General features: G+C 43.0%; 1 protein-coding gene and 1 long non-coding RNA gene across 2 annotated transcripts in view; both read left to right on the top strand.

Annotated features, from left to right (window-relative positions):
* The window catches only part of Gabbr2 (gamma-aminobutyric acid type B receptor subunit 2), a 364,313-nt gene that overhangs the window by 21,657 nt on the left and 328,182 nt on the right, over positions 1-14,474 (top strand). The window lies entirely within an intron of this gene.
* The window catches only part of LOC104855517, a 33,978-nt gene continuing 32,690 nt past the window's right edge, over positions 13,187-14,474 (top strand). Inside the window, exon 1 of the long non-coding RNA XR_778430.2 lies at positions 13,187-13,226. This is a non-coding gene — a long non-coding RNA (uncharacterized LOC104855517). The remainder of the gene's footprint in view (positions 13,227-14,474) is intronic.

Genomic DNA, 14,474 nt, shown 5'->3' with positions numbered 1-14,474 from the left:
AGTCCATGGAGCCCACCTGTAAGACCTTCATGGAATACCTTCCCAGCTGCCTGTCCAGCAGGACACCAGCGGGGTGGGGGGGTGTCCTTGGAATACCTACCTGTAAATTCCCAAGAAAACAAAATTTAAAAAAAACTGCTAACTGGGCAGTTGATAAATTTTTATTTTGAATTTCTTTATTTATTGAAAGGTTGGGACTAGGGCTGTAGCTCATGGGTCCAGTGCTTGCTTAGCATTCATGAGGCCCTGGGTTTGATCCTTCCCCACTGCAAAACAAAACAAAACACAACACAACAAAACATCAAACAAAGAGAAAGAGGGAGGGAGGGAAGGAGAGAGGGGGGAGGGGGAGGGGAGGGAGAGAAGGTTGAATGTGTTTGGATGTTTAGTGAGCCTCCTGTTTTACTGAATCAATTTGCAACATTTCTTACCTATTTTTATTAATATGTGTAGCTCCTTCCTACTGATTTGTTCAACTTCTTTAGATATGAAGAATTGCCATATTCCGCCCACATTCTGTGTATGTGGTAAATATATTTTCTAGTTTTGTCACTTGCCTTTTAATTTTATGCTATTTTCAACATGGGGGTTCTTAAATAAATTTTTACATAGCTAGACTTATATCTTTATGGTTTCTGCTTTTGGTGCAATGCATAGAAAGTCCTGCAAATACCCTATGGCTTTATAAATAACCCACTTAGATGTTCTTTTGAGTCCACAAATAGTTTTATTTTAAAATATGTAACTCTTTAACAGATTCAGAATCAAGTAAACTTTTAATATCTATTTGCCAAATTATTAATCCAATGTCCCAATACCATTTGTTGAATAATTTACTTATTTTTCTGCTTACTTGAAATAATTTTATATATAGTTGCTCTGTTTCTGAACCTTCTATTCTGTCCCATGGAGATATCTGATGTTGTGTGAGTCTGTGCTCTACTGTTTAAATTATCTTAGCTCTATGTTACTAATAACTATCTCATACGGGAATTCTCTTCATCATGGAGCTTTTCTTTGCAAGAATGTTCTTAACTATCCTCACCTGTTTGATCTGATGGTGGAACTTTTGAATCATTTTTTCGGAAGGAAGGAAGAAAAGAAAAAAGAAGGAAGGAAGAGGAAGGAAGGGAAGGAAGGAGAAAGAAAGAAAAAGGAAGGATGAAAAGGAAGAAAGAGAAGGAAGGAAATTTTGTTTGAAATTCAGTGAATTTAGGGAGTGATTTAGGCAGAGTAACATTTTTTGGTTTTGACTCTTCATATTCAGAAGCAGAGTATTTTTTTCTTTTTAATTCTTACCTTTTATGTAAAAATTGCAGTTATTCACTTGTATGGAAGTAAAAATTTCTTCACCCATCACTAGGTTCATGGCCCTATAACAAAAGACACACCAATAAGAATGCATAGAAATTCATTTAAGTTTTACATGACACAAACACTTTCATAAAGAAATACAGACCCAGAGAAACAGGTAAATGTGAATTTTTTTGCTTAACTTTGATGAGAAGCAGATAGATGTAAAGAAGTCAGATTGGACAAAGGCCATGTGGTCTAATGGCAAACTAAGGGACTTAGCAAGGTTTGCCTGTCCAGATTCTTCCGTGTCCCAGTATCTTCGGAAGCAAGGATGTTCCTTTCCTGTGGGCAATAGGCCCCTCTCACCACAGGATGTTAGAAACTGCTTCAGAGGATGAAGTGGAGAAAGTCAGAGAGTGTCCTTCCCAGATTTTGTGACCTGCTTCTAGGAAAAGGGTGAAGAAAGGGGAGAGTAGCTTTCCTGCTTCTGCTATTTTTCTCAAATGCCATGCTGCCATATTTTTGGGGTGGTGTGTGCTAAACTCCATCACATACATTCAGCAAATATTCCTGGAGCAGCTTCAGCCATGATAGCCCATATATATATATAGATATATATCTATATATATCTGTGTGGTAGCTCTTATCTATCTATCTATCTATCTATCTATCTATCTATCTATCTATCTATCTATCTATCTATATCTGCTGCCAAGGATAATTTTATTGAGTTCATTGCTCAGTGATTTTTATCTTTGCTGTATTATGAGTAATATTCATTCTCCCTCCCTCTCACTCATTTTTTTTTTTTTGACTCAGGGGCCTGGTGCATATGAAGTACATATTCTACTGCTGAGCTATACCCCTAGTCTCCAAGTGAATGATATTCTTTTGCTGTTACGGTGGCTCCTCTTTTTGACAAGTATCTTCTGCCTAATTATTGCTGGTGTGTAGAAAATTTTGATTTGTGAGCGCTACTCTTGCTACTTGAACATTCTCTTTGATCCTAATGATTTCTCCTGGGTTTCCTGGGTAGACAATCGTATCATGGGCAAGTAACAATACTTCTGCCTCTCCCATGGCCATGTTTTTATCTTGCCTCTTTGTCTGTGGATTGAATTGTCTGTCGTCTTCTCTGGGGACAGGGCTGAGCAGAAGTTGTGAGCATCAGCATTCTGTGTGTGTTCTGAGTTGGATGGAGTCACTGCTGTTCAACATGCTGGAATCTGGCTGTTGTTTGTAGCAGCCATTGTGTCCTGGAGGTGTCTTCCGTCTCATTTGCTGAGAGGGTTTCGTTGTGTTCAGCCCTAAGTCGGAAATAAGTGTTGAGTTTTATTAAGTGCTTTTATGACATGATTTGCATTTCCAAGCCTTACTTCTGCAGGCAGTTGGACTGCCTTTCTGCAGCTAGACCATGTACACTTTCTGCGTATGGAGGTGGTAACTGTGCTCACCATCATGCACATTCATTCCCAACTGTGGAGAAAGGATCACCTAAAACTACATCCTGGTCTTCCCTCAGTCAGTACTGGGTCTATGAGTATTGCAGCCAGTGGATGCAAAGCCAGTCCTCAGCATGAATTTTGGGGGGATGTGGAAGAGAAAGCACTGTGAAAATTTGGAAGTGGGATGGCTGCAGAGCTTCATCTCCCCAAGTGCACTAATTAGGAGGCCGTAACTGTGAGGAGACATTTCATCCAGTTTTCCAGATGAGCTTAGTATCATGATTGCTTCAATGAGGAACTGAATTACAATGCCATAGACATTTAAATTGTGGGCCATAAAGTGCCTGTCAAGTGCTAATTGCAGCCTTGCTAAGCTCTGGTATTATCAACCTCATGATTATGCCAGCTGCCGCCTGGCGGGCGGGCTTTCCAGCAAAAGCACCTCCCTGTAAAGGTGTGACTGCCATGGGATGAGGTTTGTTTGGAGAATTAGACCTGCTTTCTAAGTAAATAAATGGTGAGGCTACTATCAGTTAGAGCTGGGCAGCAGTTGGAAGTGCCCGCAGGATGGTGCCAGTTGTTTTGGCTGAAAACAGTTGTTCTAAAGCAGTTGGGTTGAAAATATGATCAAGACTAAAATTAGGTTCAACATGATGATTTGACCAAAAAAAAAAAAAATGGGTAGTAGCTATTACTAGATTTTCATGTATTGGCAGTTTTGGTGCACTCTATTTATTAAACAAATATTTACCATCTACCATGTGCCAGATACTGTTGTAAGAATGGGGAAAAGGGGACAGTAACTTGGACAGTGGGAGAATCAAAGATCCTGCCCACAGAGTTTGCAGGCCAGACAAGGAATAGGCAAATGCTACGTAATCAAAAAGACATCATCTTACCTAGTTAGCTACAGAACATGTCAGGCAGTTGAACATCTCTTATCCAAAATGGTTGGGACCAGAAGTGTTTTGGATTTGGGAATTTTTCCCCCAGTTTTGGAATGTTTGCTTATCCATAAAGCGATATCCTTAGCTGGCGGTGGTGGCACATGCCTGTAATCCCAGCTATTCTAGAGCCCAAGGCAGCAGGTCACAAATTGGAGGCCAGCCCGGACAACTTAGCAAGAGACTTTGTTTCAAAATAAAATGAAAAAGGGTGGAGGGGCTTAGGATGCAGCTCAGAGTTGGAGACTAGCATGTTCAAAGCCCTAAATTCGAACTACTAGGGGAAGAAAGAGGTATTTTGAGATGACCCATGAATCCAAACATAAAAACATTTATACTTCATAGGCACATCATACACATAATCTGAAGATAATTTTATATTTTGTTTTATTTTATTATTATTATTCTTATTTGGTACCAGGGGTCAAACTTGGGCCCTTGAGCTTGTGAAGCAGATGGCAGAACCTCTGAGTCGAATGCCCAGCCCTTATATATTATTTTAAGTAATGTTGTGCATGAAAAAATGTGTACATTGAACCACCAAAAAGCAAAATCTTGTAGTGACACCTCTGGACAACCTGTGGTTGGCACTGGTACTATTCCTGATTCTGAATTTCTAGATTTGGGAGCCTTTCTGAGTTTGGTATTTTAGATTAGGAATGCTCAACCTGTCCTGGAAAAGAACAGGAGGGTCAAGGATGAGTGACCATGGCATTGCATAGGTAGATTTTCTCTAAAACTGTCCAGAGAAGGCTTCTAAAGAAGCACTGGAGAGAAACTGGATGGAGCCTTGTGAACATGGAGGCTGATGGGAGGGCAGCTGTGGGCCCTTGGGCAGGTGTGCTTGGGGAGTTTGAGAACAATAGGGGGGCTGGAGTGGAGAAATAGAGTGGTGCAGGGTGTTGTTAGAGAGGGGGTGTGGGCAGAGCCCACAGGACCTCTCGGCTGTTGGACAGTGGAGGATTTTGAGCAGAGAAACAATGTGATTGAACTTGTATTTTTAGGCCATTTCCCCAAATTATTTTTTAGACGTTTTTGTTTATTCCATGTTTTTTGGCAGAACAGGCATAACTGGCTGAAAATGAAAGAGGTATTAAAAAGATTAAAAAACAACAACAACAACAACAACAACAATACCTTAGCCAACAACCACCACAAAAACCAGAAAAAAAAAAGTTGGCAAAAGGGTTTGAATACGTACAAGATGTGGTCAGCCTGTCCCAGGTGCCTTCAGGTTATCAATATGTGAAAAACCAAAGTCTAGGACTATGCATTTTCCACCAGGCTGCTGCCTGGCACAATCCTATGGCAGTCTGGGGGCGCCAGCACACCCCTGCCTCTGGGCAAGATCCTGGAGCTGAAGGTGTACAAGTGGCCAGGCCCACCACCTTCTTGTGCTCAAAATAGCTGCCACAGATGGTGCGCTTGGGCAGTGGCAACACAATTAGGACCAGATGGTGCGATAATCCTCTTGATATGTGAAAAGATGGCTTCACCTTTAGCACTGTTCAGGTTGTCTCTGTGCTGGCACACATGCTGCAGCCTTTTAACTGTCTTCTTCTCTGTGGTCTTTTTTCTCTCAAGCCTCTCCCATCCATGATGTCTCCTGCTTTGGGTACTGACCAAAGAGCTATCTCTCACCTCTCCTGTGTTGTGCCAGTTGGGATATATCCATTCACTTCCCACTTCCTGTATGGTGGAACTCATCTGTTTCAGTCTCCATGTTGACCAGATACAAGGAACCAGAGAAGAGCCTTCTTTCTGAGTTGGAGCCCCTAGTTCTCATCCTTTGCATGGACCTCCAGAAGACCCACAGGAAAACATGTTCTCCTCTGAACCATAGCTCTCTCCTCAGCAGGATGGTTCAGCCAGCCCTCTGAATGCTAGTTCTAAAATTTCAGATTCTTTTTCAGCCCAGTATCCCAAGACTCCAACCACCAAAGCCTGGGGAGGGAGAAAGAGCAGAGGGCTAGGGGTATAACTCAGTGATACAGTGCTTGCCTAGCATGCACAATTCCCTGGATTCCATCTCCAGTACTACAAAGGAAGGGAGGAACAAAGGAGCTAAGGAAAGAAAAAAGAAAGGAAGGGAAGAAAGCAGAAATAAGTGAGCAGAGGACACAGAGAAAAAAGAGGCCAGGTTCATTATTGTGCCCTCCACTGTGCCCTGTGGATGGCTCATATGCCCTCTTCTGGCTGGAACCCTCCAGACTCAGGGTCCCCTAGATACCCTCTGAGCTCCTGCTCACACAGCTTTGACTGGCCTACCTAGTGTTCAGTGTGCCAAAGGGTGGAGGGTGTGGCAGTTTGTTCTCTCGTGCTGCAGTGATACCTCACATCCTGTCTCCTCCTCCTCCTCCTCCCCTTCCTCTTCGTCTTCCTCCTCCTCCTCTTCCTCCTCCTCCTCCTCCTTCTACCTTTTTCTTCCCCCTTGGTATTGGGGGAACAAACTCAGGTCCTTGCATTTGCCAGGCAGGTTCAGTGCCACTGAGCTACATCCCCAGCCCTCACAGCCTGTCTTCTGGTACAGTCCTTGGCTCACCAGTGCAGGCAACTCTTCTCTCCCATCTGTCACATGCAGTGAGCTCTATACCTTGAGTGGGCCAAGGGCAAGGTGCTGCTGTGTTGACCACTAGTCTAGACTCTATTGCGGGGATTTTCTTTTACCCATTCCTCTTCCTATGCCATCCCTGCTCACCCCACCTTCCAGGGCACCCCCTCGGGGTCCCAGACCAGGAGCCAGCATTAATAACAGGAGTAGAAATAAATAAATATGGTGAAGGAGGCCAGACATCCCCAAACGTTCCTGTGGCACATGTCATGATTGGGTCACTCTTGTTCCCTCAGAAGAAGGTTGAAAACATCTCTCTTATTTCTGGGCCATGTGGATGGGAATCCTGCAGAGGGCTGGCTTCCCATGCCAGTTTGCAGCAATTTCTGAGGCTTCTCTTGTGTCTCAGGAACCATCGTGGGTCTCAAAGTGGGAGCTGCTAAGAGAAGTTTCTAAATCTTCTCATTTCTTCCCTAGAAGATGACAGAGGCAGAAAGGACCACAGAGGCTGAATGGATTAAGGCTGGAGATGGGAGCATCTCACTTGTTAAGCAAAGTTTATAAACCTTTGTTCCCTCCCCAGAAGATTGATGTGGAGTGTGTGGATGGGATTTGCTGTGACTGATGGGCCCCAAATGAGGCTTTGTCCTTAAAAAAACCATTACCATTTATCTCCTCCTCAACAGGGCTCCCTGTGACCTTCAGAGACAGCCACTGAAGTATTTATTAGTGCGGAACTCGGGCCAGACAGGGGCTGGCTGGTGGAGCAAAGCTCTGTAGCAAAACCAAAGTGATCCTGGAAATTGCCAAGCTCTTCCATTCCACATGTGCCTCGTTCGTAAGGTGTTGATTTTTAGGAAACTAAGGTCTCCATATTTAAACACCGAAGTATTTTCTTTTAAAAGATTGGCCATATTGCATTTTTTTCAAAATGTTTTTATTATTTGTTTTTTAACTTATAAAATCTTTTCATATATATGTTCATTGTAGGAAAAAGAAGTGAGGAAATACTTATAAACAATAAGAACCTTCATCTGCTTCTCTAGAGGGATCTGGGGATGGGGGGAGATGTGAGGGAAGGGGAAAGAGGAAATAAAAAGGATCAAGATGTGATATATGTACCTGTACCAATTCCCCGTGATGAGTGTATTTCTTATGTATTGCAAACATACTAACAAAAACTTTAAAAAAAGGAAGAGACATAAGCACTGTTAATGCCCTACCTTCTAAGATTTGGGGTTTTAAATTTCATCTCTTACTGACAATTCTAGAGCTTCATTTTTACTAGTTTCCTCTACCATTATGTGGGAATTGTTTGCCCTTCATTATGACTTTTGAGTATAGAGAGTGCTATGTGTGTTTGCTGTGTATTTGGCTGGTTTTCCTTTTTCTTTTTTCTGTGCTGGGGATTGAATCTGGGGTCTCTCAAATGTCCTACCACTGAGCTACATTCCCAGTCCTTGGCTTTGTTTTTTATTTTCTTGGCACCTGCTGGCACTTTCTGCTGCTATACATAAACCTTCCTTATATTCCCTTTGCTCAGCACATATACGGTATCGTCTTGATGCTAAGGTGCAAATCTTCCCTCCACATTGAAATGTTTCTCAAACCAGTATTTTCTTGCCAGCAGGCAAAGGAGTAAGTTCTGCAGGAGATTAACATTGTGTGTTGATGGGGTTGCATCTGTTTCCCTGCTTCGGTTGCTATGGTCACTTCTTTTGTTGGAGATCTTGCACTCACTTGAATTTTAACATATATTCAGACACCTAAATTATTGCTTATGATCTGTTCTAAAAGATTACACCATAATGAAGTAATAAAATTATTGTGAATGTAGAAGATTGCCTGTCATGTGCCTGGCAAGATGATTAAAGGCAGTAGAAATTGCCAAATCTCTCAGGCTAGATCAGAGAATTCTTAGAATTAAGGAAGGTAGATGTGACCAACTTCTGTGTTGTTGTAAGGAATATCAAGCTTTATTCAAAACTTCACATTGGTTTTCAAGAAAAAGTGTTTAATTTTAATCAAGAGATAATTTAATTAAAGAAATATGAAGCTACAAATAGAAAAGTTAGATGAAAGCCCTTATCTCCCTTGTCTTTTGATTTGCCTGAGAGATATTCTGTCCGTTAGAAAGATGCTGAGGGCATCAAGGTCATATGTTTGGATCATACGTTTGGGTAAGCAGAGTATCAGCATAATGCTGAGCCCATCTGGCAGAGGGAGCGCCAACTCAGAAGGACCCTGAGAAGCTGAATCTGAAGGAGAATTAGAGTCTGGTGTTGGAGAACACGGTGGTTTGGTTGGACCTATGCTTTGTGCTGGGCGGTAAAAAGATACTTCCTCAAAAAGAAGGAGTTCTCACATCCTAGAACATGGATGAGGGCATTGTGCTAAGTGAAATAAGCCAGTCACAAAAGAAGGACAAATACTATATGACTCCACTTCTAGGAGGTATCTAGAGCTGTCAGGTTCACAGAGAAAGAAAATATAATGGCGGTTACCAGGGTTGGGGCATGGGGACATGCACAGTTGTTTAGTGGGTATAGAAATTCAATTTCGCAAATATGAAAAAGTTCTGGAGATTCGTTGCTCAACACTGTGAACTACCTCAACTATTTTAAAATGTACAGCACAGTGGTATCAAATGCAGTCATAATGTCAGTCATAATGCTGTACAGTCATAATGTTGTACAACTGTCACCACCATCCTTTTCCATAAATCTTTTCATCTTACGAAACTGAAGCCCTTTGCCTGTTAACCCATGACTTTCCACATCCCTCCCCTAACCTCTGGTAAACACCACTTTGCTTTCTGTCTTTATGAGTTTGACCACTTAAGGTACCCCCCCACTCCACCACCACCAGTATACGTGGGATCATACAGATTTGTCTTTTTGTAACTTGGATTTTCACTGAGCAATAAATTTTCAAGGTTCATCCATGTTATAGCAAGTGTCAGGATCTCCTTTTTTTTTTTAGGGCTAAATAATATCCATTTTGCTATCCTTTCATCTGTGAATGGACACTTGGGTGATGTCTACATTTCAGCTATTGTGAATAATCTTTCTGTGAGTGTGGGTGTACAAATACCTCTCTGAAACCCTGCTTTCAGCTCTTTAAGGTATATACCCGGAAGTGAAATTGCTGGGCCACAGGATAACTCTAGGTTTAATTGTTAAGGAATCACCATATTGTTTTTTAGAGTGGCTGTACCATTTTATATTCATGGGGTCCATATTTCTCCACTTCCTCACAAGCGTTGTTTTCTGTGTTTTGATAGTATCCATTTTAATCGTTATGAAGTGACATGTGGGATTGCTTTTAGAGGTGATGAAAGTGTTCTAGTATTGACTATGGTAACGGTTACATTTATGTGTGAATATACTCAAAATCATTGAAATGTGCACTTTGCAAAGGGTGACTATAAGATGTGTAAAGAATATCTCAATTGTTATTTATTTATTTATTTGGTACTGGGGATCAAACTCAGGACCTTGTGCTTGCGAGGTGCCACTGAGCTAAATCCCTGGCCTGTATATCGCAATTAAAAAAAAAAAAAAAAAGCCTTTGATGACATCCCAGTACTCTTAGGAGAAAGTACAGAATCCTTCAGGTGGCCCTTAGGTTCTTGCCTGTCTGACCCTGGCCTTCTGCCCTGGTTTGTTCCATCTGGAGACCACATGTATGCAAGCTGGCAGGCTAGCGTGCTGCTCTTGCCTGAACTGCATCCCCAGCCCTGCCTCAGGCATTTGCTTAGTTCTCCTAGTTGAGTTCTACCTATTGGTTCTACCTAGCTGAGATCCCCACTCACATGTCACCTTCTCTAGGAAGCTTTTCCTGACTGCTTGGACTTGGTTTCCCGTGAAAGAATTTATGGTTTCTTGCACCTGCATACTTACTGGATTATGTGTACCAGGTCCCAGATTTTAGCAGCCCCAGTCTGTTCTAAATTGTCGGATCTCAGAAAGACTGCTGCACACGTATTTGTGTAATGGTGACTCAATAATATGTTAAGTATTAAGGTTTATAGTATTAATATTCTTCCTTCTTCCTAAACTAAATTAAGCCAGCCTAAAATTTAAAAAAATCAGCAGTTAGGATGATTTATAAAAGATATTAATCAAAACAGTGTTCTCTATAACCAAAATGAAAGACATCAGTGAAGCAGAAAAGAACTTCCAAAAGCATGCCCAAATAAATACAATAATTTAAAATATATGAGATGATCATGAAAACCTTAAGTTTTTCAACAAAAGGCAAAGTTTTTCAACTAGTTTCTCACATTAAAAATGTTAAAATATTAAAACAACTCAGTTAAAGATGGACAAAGGCCTTTAATAGACATTTTTCCAAAGCAGACTGACAAATTGCCAATAAGTCCATGAAGAGATGCTCAATATCGTTGCATCATTAGTGAGCTGTAGATCAAAACACCATGGAATTGCTGAGGATGTGGAGAAACTGGAACTTACTTGCATTGTTAGAAGTAAATTGGCACAGTGGCACAGGCACTGTGGGAAAAAGTGTGGCAGTTTCTCCAAAATTCTAATTATATGACGTACCTGGTATAAGAAGATTCATGGAAACTAAAAGTAGAATAGTGGTTACCAGGAGCTGGAGGAAGGGAGAAAGAAGTGTTGAACAGGTGCAGAATTTTAGTTTGTGACGATGAAAAAGTTGTGGAGATGATTATAATGGGATCACTTCATAACAGTTACTAATGAATTTAATGCATTTGAGTTGTATGCTTTAAAATGGTTAATGTGTAAATCTTATATTATCTGCATTTTTATCACAAAAAAGGAATACACATGTTTAAAATAGTGGCTACCTAAGAACTTACATATCACAGAACAAAATGATTTCCAGGTTTAGATTGCTGTGTGAAAAAGGCACAAAAGTAGTAGCAGTGGCTGCTAATACAAGCACAGGACTGTAGGATCGTCAATACATGATTCCAAGAGGTAGCACCCTCCCCTGCAAAAAATGACTGTTAGATTTGAATTGAAAGATTTAAAATGGCTAAAAATCAAAGCCATGACTATGTTATCTTGGGTTCCATGAGGCAGGCTCTGAGATGGGGAACCTTGTGCATAAGGTTTACTGGGAAGGGCTTAGGAGGGAGGGCTGAAGGAGTGAGCAGGCACGGAATCTACCAGCATTGCGTTTCAGCTGTTACTAACGCTGAGCCCAGGGAGCCTGGAGCTGGAGGGCCACGCAAGACTGTCCTAATGGGGGCGTGGGCCTGGCTCCTGCTTCCCTGTACCAGCTGGTTACTGGCCACAGGCTGCCTTCTGGCAGGAGAGAGTTCCCTGAGACCAAGGTAAATTCCAGGAGAGGGCTTTGTTTGGAGCAGTCAACAGCTGGGGAATAAATAGCAGACGATCCCAGCAGAGGGGGATTGGGCGGATCCTGCAGTATCCACTATAATAGTAAATAAAACTAGGGCAAATATGTGCAACCTACACACTTAGGTGGATTTCTCAGGAACCAGACTCCACGCAGAGATCTGCAGGCATGAGATGACGTGGCAGGGGCGCTCTTGGCACACCACCTGAGGAAAAGAGGGAGGCAGGATGAAGCAGGCTACGAAGTGGGGTTGTCACACTTCATGTAACTGCAAAAGGTCTCAGTGGATGTCATAGGGAATCCTAGCCCAAGAGAACCACTCTGATGTGTCCTGAATTAAGGCAACGGCGCCAGGTCTAGACACCCTAGGTCAAATAGTTACTGCATCTGGGCTATCCCCTGGGAGAGAGGCAAACTTGGGCAGAGCTCTCTTGGCTGAGGGCAGTTCCTGATGAGGGCTGGCTGTGAGGCAACAGCAGCTTGGCTCCTCAGGGAGGCATCTGGGCAGTGCAGTGCAGCGTCTACCCCTTGCAAAATATATGCATTTCCTTCACGTAGTAAGTTCACTCCACGGGAATATTCCTGTGGTCTCTTCCTGGAAACTTATAAGAGGAAGTTAGTAAGGCAAACTATAGCCCTTGCCTCTGTAGCTGGTCATGGGGGACATCAAGTGCTCATGCTCTCTCCTCTGTTTTCTGTGCTGTAGGCCTCAGCATCTCTGCTGACCAAGATGCCTTGCTGGATAGAACGAGGGCTCTGAGCTCCTGGTCCGTGAAGCCCCATGTTCTTTGCAGACCATGTCTGCTGCACCAAACACACTATCTTCCCACTCCCAAAAGAGCAGCCCTACCCCAGGGGAGGCTCCTCCCCTAGCCTGCTGGGATCATGGCACAGTGGGTATGAAGTGATCAAGTAGTCATTAAATTTTAATGGGACTCCTACTGTTATCCCATATTGAAAGTGTTCTCTCTTGGAATCAGAACCTTGACTTGTGCTGGCTGGCACAGTAGCTACTAGCCATGAGTAACTCTAAATTTCAATTAAATAAATACTAAGTTCTTCGGCTCCACTAGCCACATTTCAGGTACTCAGTAGCTATGTGTGACTGTAGCTCCTGTATTGGACAGTGTGGTAACAGGAGTGTTCTGTGGTCACAGTGAGTTCTTTTGGGACAAAGCTGCTCTAGACCCTGTGCCTGAAGTTGCCTGGATCAGAAACACTTTTTCTCCATGTAGGTCACTGCAAGAGAGCCAGGTGGGGCCAGCCGTTTCTGCCTCTGGCGGTGAGTCCCAGGCCTACATGTATACCTGTGAGGACACAGCAGAATACAATAATAGTTCATTTTGTTTTCCTTTAGGTTTGTTAGGTTCTATCCTGGATTGTAGTCCCCCTCCTATTGGAGTTATCTCTAAGCTGGCCTCTGAGTCTCAAAAAAGGGCTTTTTACCACTGTGGCAGGGTGAGACCTTCTGGGTGATTCAGTCTGTGACAGGACTAGTGGACCCTATAGTCACGTGTCCACTGCCACACCCCTCTGCTGTGATGTAGGTGTCTTGGTTTGAGGTGATGTTACATAGTAAGTTAAACATTCTGTAAGCCGTCAGATACTGGCCTAGCAAGGGCTCCAGGGATGGGACAGGTAAACCCATATCTGTGTGTCCATTACAGCCAAGCTGCATGACTCCACTTTCTGAGATTGAGGTGTTTGATGGAATCTACTGTCTGCAGGAGGCCGGTTGGATGCCTCAAGGTTGAGCCATATGGGAGGTCAGGTTTGGTCTGCATTGCCGTCAGGTTGGATGCTCAGCAGTGCAAGAAGTTTGAGCAGCTCTGTTGAGTGGGAGGTGACACTCCGTCTCCACCAGGGCTTGGGAGCACATGAAGTGCTGCTTCCGAATGGCACATTGTTCTCTGCTGCAGATGGTGTGGCCTCGCTCCAGAACCCTAGGGTCTGTGTTGTGATTCTCCTATTCAGGCTTAACACAAACTCCACATGGTGTTTTTCTCCTACCAGGTCCCTCTAGTACTGTGGGGTCTGCTGGGTCATATGGCTGAGTTGTTGGGCCTGCTTGGGCCCCGGCCTGGACCTGTTACAGAGAGCTTTTCTGCCCTGGGATCTACTCACAGCTGGTAGCATTCTGTGCCTGTCAGCAAATGGGTCAGAGCAGTATTCTCAAGTGTGAAATATGCTGCTTTTGGAACCTAAAGAGGCCTTCTTAGTGTTGGGAAGTGCAAGATGCAGAATTAGTTCTTTCCTTTGGAGAGAGACTATTTCAGCCTGTTTCAGACCATTGACTTCCCAAACTCTTCACTGACATAGTGGTAGGCCTGCAAATCTTTGAGGACTTTGTCCAGTTCCTTCTGGGTTTCATGACAAGTATATTTTGCCCTTTCTTGCTCAGCTGGCCCAACTAACATGAAGTCATTGAGATAAAGACCACTAATATTCTGTTCAATGCCCAGATAGTCCAAGTCTCTTTGGACTCTAACAAAGAATGAAGGAATTAACATAGTCCTGGACAAGGACCATAAATGCGTACTGACGTTAGTGCAGACAGCTCCTTCCTCATGGGATGGAAAACAATGGATTTCCCAGTTTGATGTCCCCCTGCCATGTACCTGAGGCCTTATTAACCAAGTCTAGCAGATATATACTCTGGCATTAGGAGTATAAAGGGAGTGCTACTTGGTTGAGTTTGCATTAGTTCACTGTCACCCACCAGGATTTATCTGATTTTAAGGGGCTAGGCTGGGGAATTAAATGCAAATATGATGGAGATCGCTGGCCTTTTATTCTTTGAATCTTCCTGCCTGTTTCTTCCCACCCCTAGCAGGGTGCCATATTGTTGTTGACTTGGGATCTTGACTAAGGAGGTGGGAGAAGCAG

Source organism: Fukomys damarensis, unplaced genomic scaffold, assembly GCF_012274545.1.
Source record: "Fukomys damarensis isolate Sample0158 unplaced genomic scaffold, DMR_v1.0_HiC HiC_scaffold_36, whole genome shotgun sequence".
In the NCBI taxonomy this organism is placed as follows: Eukaryota; Metazoa; Chordata; class Mammalia; order Rodentia; family Bathyergidae; genus Fukomys; species Fukomys damarensis.
This window is presented reverse-complemented; position numbering and strand designations above follow the sequence as displayed.